The sequence below is a fragment of the Cibotium barometz genome, chromosome 31 (genome assembly GCF_041138505.1).
Source record: "Cibotium barometz isolate CiBa-2024 chromosome 31, ASM4113850v1, whole genome shotgun sequence".
Classification (NCBI taxonomy): Eukaryota; Viridiplantae; Streptophyta; class Polypodiopsida; order Cyatheales; family Cibotiaceae; genus Cibotium; species Cibotium barometz.
In genome coordinates, this window is record NC_141076.1 from 50,776,371 (window position 1) to 50,782,133 (window position 5,763).

Below are 5,763 nucleotides of genomic sequence, written 5' to 3' on the forward strand. Positions count from 1 at the left end.
ACACATCTTGGCCGTTAATCATGTACTCAGGGATTTCACCCAAAAATATGAGTATAGCACATGAATTCAAATGAAGGGGTTTTTTAATTCAAAATTTTAAGATAAATTTACAGAAATACTTTTACAAAAGGAGTTTTTTTTTTGAAAAAAAAAACCTGTAAGTCCATTAAGAAAAAGGAGTCATTTTATTCGTGAAAAATTCACAGTTAAGGGGTTTTTTTAATACCCTTTGAACGCACGTAATACATAGGGCTTCTTAGTAGTGCACCCTCCGAGATCATGTATCATTAGGAAAGCAAGCAAGACAAAACTTATTGTAATGTTTTAGAACTAGTGAAGGAACACTCTTGGGTCATTTATTCTTGGGAGACCTAGTGAGAAAAGACTTGTGAAGTATATTAGTGATATATTGTAATACTATTTCCCATTTATGCAAGACTAGAATGAGTGTTCGCTCTAGTATTTCTCACCATTTCAACTCTATGTAAGTGTGTGGTTTTATGTTGATGCTTAGGGTTTGGGAAGGCAATGCCATCCCATAAATCACACATTTCTTCTCTCCTCTTCTTTTTATTATCTCTTCTTGTGGGTCTATGAATTGCAAGCATGTAGACCAAGACCATCCCAACCACATGAGCCATTACTTATTAAAAGCAACAACATTTACAACATAAGGAGTCACCTTGATTAATGAAAGTAAGATAACCACTTAAGGAGTGAGCTCTTAACACATAAAATTGAAGCCCTTGACCATGACTCAAGCTTCATTGTTTGGTAACTTTTCCTGAGACCTTGTGGAAACACGTGAATGGTCATTAGTGTTTGTTGTTATTGAATTTATTGCTATTAATGTAGCTATACTAATAATTAATACCATGAATTTATACTTTGGAAGTGTGATTATATCAAACTTTGCCTAATTTGTCCATGTTTGTGCTTAAGGTTTGGAAAGGTAAAGACATTCTGTAAATCATGCCCTTATCTTCTCATCTCTTCTTTTTATTCTCTTATTGTGGGTCTAGGCATTCCAAGCATGTAGATCAAGGCCATACTGACAACACAAGTCATTGCTTCATCAAACGCAATACCTTTGGTTCACGGAGCCACCTCAACGTGATAATGAGTGCAAGAGGACCACCTGAGGAGTGTCTCTTGACACACAAGGGTGAAGCTTGATCATGGTTGAAGCTTGGTAGTTCTGGTAAGTTTTCAAGGACCTCGTGAAAACAAGTTAATAGTCGTTGTTTATTGTTGCTGATTAGCATGTTGTTATTGATCTACTAGCAAGTGAACATGTTTCTATTGATCTACTAACAAGGTGAGGTTTAATTAGTACCATGAATGTGTAATGTGGTGTGTATCAAACTTTGCCTTAGCAAAGGTAATACTCTAAGGTCATACAAATGATGAATGATGGGTGAGTGGATATGAAAGGTTGTGGACATATAGATTAATATTAAACTTTACCCAAGTTTATTAGCAAATGTAATGCTTTAAGGTCATACAAGAGATGGTGGCCAATGGGTGTGTGAATATAAATAGGTAGCATGGGTGTTCAAGTGAATGGGGGTGTGGATATAAATAGGTAAGGACATGAGCATGTATCATTGATCTTTGTAATTCTTGTATGAAGGCTATTCTTAACAAGCCATTAAATATGTTTCATATTAAATCAATTTATAATTTAATTAATTCATTAATTTTTTATTAAAGTTAGTATAATATTTATTATTTAGTTTATTTACTATCACTGTCACTTTGACATCAAGTTATTTTAAATAAGTACTTTTAGTTAATTAAGTTTTAATTTAAATATTAAATTTACAAACAAATATACTTATGTACTTGAAATTTGCATTTATCTATTTTGTTTTCATCAAAACACAACTACACAATATACTCGGGACAATAAAACATAGTGTGTTATCTACACACGAACTGAACAGAGAGGAAGTGTGCTACATGTGACCCATATTATTAACAGGTGGGTCTTGAACCAACCTTTAACACATACATTTGGCATTGATGTACAAGCATAAATTGGGTTAAGACTTTAAAACATATACCAATAAAAATTGATGAAAATATAGCGGTGCTCCTTCTAGAGACACTCAAAGTAGCCATTTTGGGTTTGGTTTTCAATGTAAGCTGAGGCTACCCTTTCTCGCGAATACTCAAAAATGAGCTCAAAGCATAGAATTTAAGCGGTAAGATAACTACAATTAAGCTCAATTGCCTTAATAAATACAGAAGCAAGTAAGGCACTTCAATATTGCTCTTAAGCGAAGGCAATACAACACTCTACCCAAAAGATCAAAATTAACCAGAAAGGTCATTAATCATCACATGAAAGAAACCCCCTGCACAATCAGTACTCCCATAGACAACAGTTGCATTCACAAAAGAAAAACTGGGCTCAGTAAGCAAGAAATATCCAACCCATGCTCCATTCCAAGGGTAAGATCAAAATTAACCAGAAAGGTCATTAATCATCACATGAAAGAAACCCCCTGCACAATCAGTACTCCCATAGACAACAGTTGCATTCACAAAAGAAAAACTGGGCTCAGTAAGCAAGAAATATCCAACCCATGCTCCATTCCAAGGGTTATTTCCTATCTGCTCAGAAGCAGTAGAAGGTTTCAAAATCTTGTTGTCCATCCAGACCTCCAAATCACTTCCAGAACACATCTTAAGCAACAAGTTCTCCAACTCCAGAGTCTGCACCCACTGCTTGTAGGTACGAGCAGTCCATGCCTCTCTAAATAGCAGCTGCACAAGCTTCTCTCTCTCTTGCAATGCCTATGCTGCAAGCTTCTCTGCTTGTCTTGCTCGTGTTTGTGAATGGCAAAGAGCCTCACCGAGTGTCCCATATCCTCGCTTAGTAACACCAACACGTTTTCCACTACTCGCTTTCCAGTTTGTGTTCCACTCATCAGAACTGTAAAAAAACATGTTAGCCAACGGAAGCACCATCGGGCTGAATTCACTGAAGCCTGTCAAGTATCACACCTTGTATCCTGTTGATATCGGATGCAAATGAGAAGTTAATCTTTACCTGTCTCGGGTGGAAGCTCCTGGTAGAGCTGATGGGATGGCAAGAGGTTGGGAAACACTTGACAGATGCTCACAAATTGGTGTTGGATCTGGCAGTTGAGTTAGCTCGTGTCCAACACGCAGTGAAACTAAGAGAAACTTGTCTACAGATGGAGGGGTACCAAACTTGATAGATGTAGAGGTAGTGAAGTCACAACTTGCCAAAGATCCCTTCCATGTAAGGGAGCTTTGTGAAGGTGGTAAATCACAATTCTGCAGATACCCATACCCTTTTTGAGAGACCAAATCTGCTAACTCCTTGCTGTCAGCTGTATGCCATAAGGCCCCATCTTTATGTGAATTTTTTGCTGCATTTAATTCTAAAGAGAGGTTTCCAGATACCCTTGAAGACTTACTAGTCCCAGCATCAGAAGATTGTTCAGTCTTTGATCCACCAAGCAAAGTGCTCGTTGTGGATGACTCCGTTTCAGCTCTCACAACACCTTCCTTGGCATCTTTGTCCAAAGCATCATCTGAATTCTCCTCGTTGCTATCTTTTAATTTGTAGCCATCACAATCACAGCTCTCACAGTTGCCATCTTTGCAACCATGTCAAATATCTCCTCATAATCAATCCCATGTGTCTGCGCATATCCTTTGGCTAACAATCTAGCCTTGTACCTGCTTATGCTACCTTCACTGTTATGTTTCACCTTATACACCTACTTACATCTAATAGCTTTCTTGCCTTCAGTAAATGTCACCAAATCCCAAGTCTCATTTCCATTAATGCATCCATCTCCTCATTCATAGCTTTCTTCCAATACACATTTCCAATAGCCTCATCAAGACATGTGGGCTCTATAACTTGCATAACTTTTGCTATATGATCATAGTGATGTGCCACATAACCATCGTAAGTCAACCTCTGCACAAGGTTTTTGACTCTTCTAGATCTTCGTAACTTTGCATTCATGGCTTCCAAAGACTTCTTTATACTAGTTGTCCTCACTGCTGGAATCCCGAGCTCCTCATCAAGGCTCATGTCCAAGACACTAGACTCTCCATCAACAAGAGAATTCCCTACATAAATATCAAGCATACCAAGGGGCTCAACCACTTTCTCTTTGCCTTTATGTGATGTACTAACTACATTTCCAAGACTGGTATTATGATGTAGCCTTCCACTCCATGGTCTATCAACAGAACCGTTGCATGAGAACTCTCTTAGTCCACTCAATGACTATGATTGTTGACTTGCATTCTATGCATCCATATTTCCACTTACATCAACCCCAACAACATCTTTTTCAGCAGTATACCAACTACTTATTTCATCAAATACAACATCCCTGCTTACCCTCAATTCACGAGTAGCAAGATTATAACATCTATATCCCTTTTGCTCAAGGGAATACCCAATAAACACACATTTTTCTGCCTTTGCATCTAGCTTAGTATGCAACTCATCTGGCGCATGCACATATGCAATACATCCTAAAACTTTCAAGTGAGACAAATCAGGTTTCTTGCCAGTAACTTTCTCCTCTGGTGTTACATCATGCATGGCTACAGTAGGAGGCATGTTCATAATATAAACTGTTGTAGACATAGCCTCAGCCCAATAGCTATGCGGCATATTCTCCTCTGCCCCATCGATGCTTGTGCTATCTCTGCAAAGTGTCTATTTTTCCACTCAACAACTCCATTTTGCTGCGGAGTATATCTGCATGTAAACTGTCTCTGAATGCTTTTCTTCCACAAGAAATCAGAGAACTCATTGGAGAAGTATTCTCCCCCTCCATTTGACCTTAGACACTTCACATGCTTCCGTGTCTACTTTTAAGCCATCACTCTGAAATTATGAAAATGAGTGAAAACTTCACTCTTCTCCTTCATGAAATACACCCACACTATCCTCATGTGGTCATTAATATTGAATGTTACATGGTACCTGTAGCCACCCATAGACATAGTCTTCATGGGGGGACACCATATATCTGAATACATAACATCTACTACATTCCTGCTCACATTTCTGTCATGTGGAAATACATGCTTTGTTTGCTTTCCAAATTGGCATGCTTCACATACTTTCTACATACCCTACATAGACTTCATTCTTTGCACATTTACATGCCTAATTCTCTTATGCCAAATGTTTGTATTTGCAACAACTCCTAAACCATTTGCAAACATTATAGCACTCACTTCAGGAATATTTAGGGTTCATACAAAACACACAACAACATCTAGTACTGCAAACAGAAATTTACCTAGGTTTTCGCTCTTAGACAGCGAACCACAATAGCATTTTTTCAATGCACAGCAACAAAACACGCTGGCCACCAGTAGAGTGAAATTTCACTGCTTGGTAGCGACCTACGAAACTGTCACTCCTGCCTAGATCGATGCCGGGTAGGTGTCAATACTTACCTTCTTCCCTATTGGTGCACATGTTTACCTACTTCCCTATTGCTACACATGTTTACCTACTTCCCTATTGGTGCACATGTTTACCTACTTCCCTATTGCTCCACATGCATAGCTACGCCTACAGCGTGAGTTTTCCTCCCACCTCTACTCATCCCTCAAACCTCTTCAATCAATCAAGTATCCTTCTCCAAGGTAAGCTCTCTTCTTGCTTTCTTCCCTCTTTCATGCTTTTATGTGTTCTTTCAAGCTTTCATGGAAAGCTTGGAAATAGGGTTTAGGTGAGCTTCTCTC

General features: G+C 38.5%; 1 pseudogene; it reads right to left on the bottom strand.

Moving 5' to 3' along the window:
- Positions 1-2,469: 2,469 nt before the first annotated feature.
- LOC147620999 (uncharacterized) lies at positions 2,470-5,494 on the bottom strand (annotated as a pseudogene).
- Between the last annotated feature and the right edge of the window lie 269 nt (positions 5,495-5,763).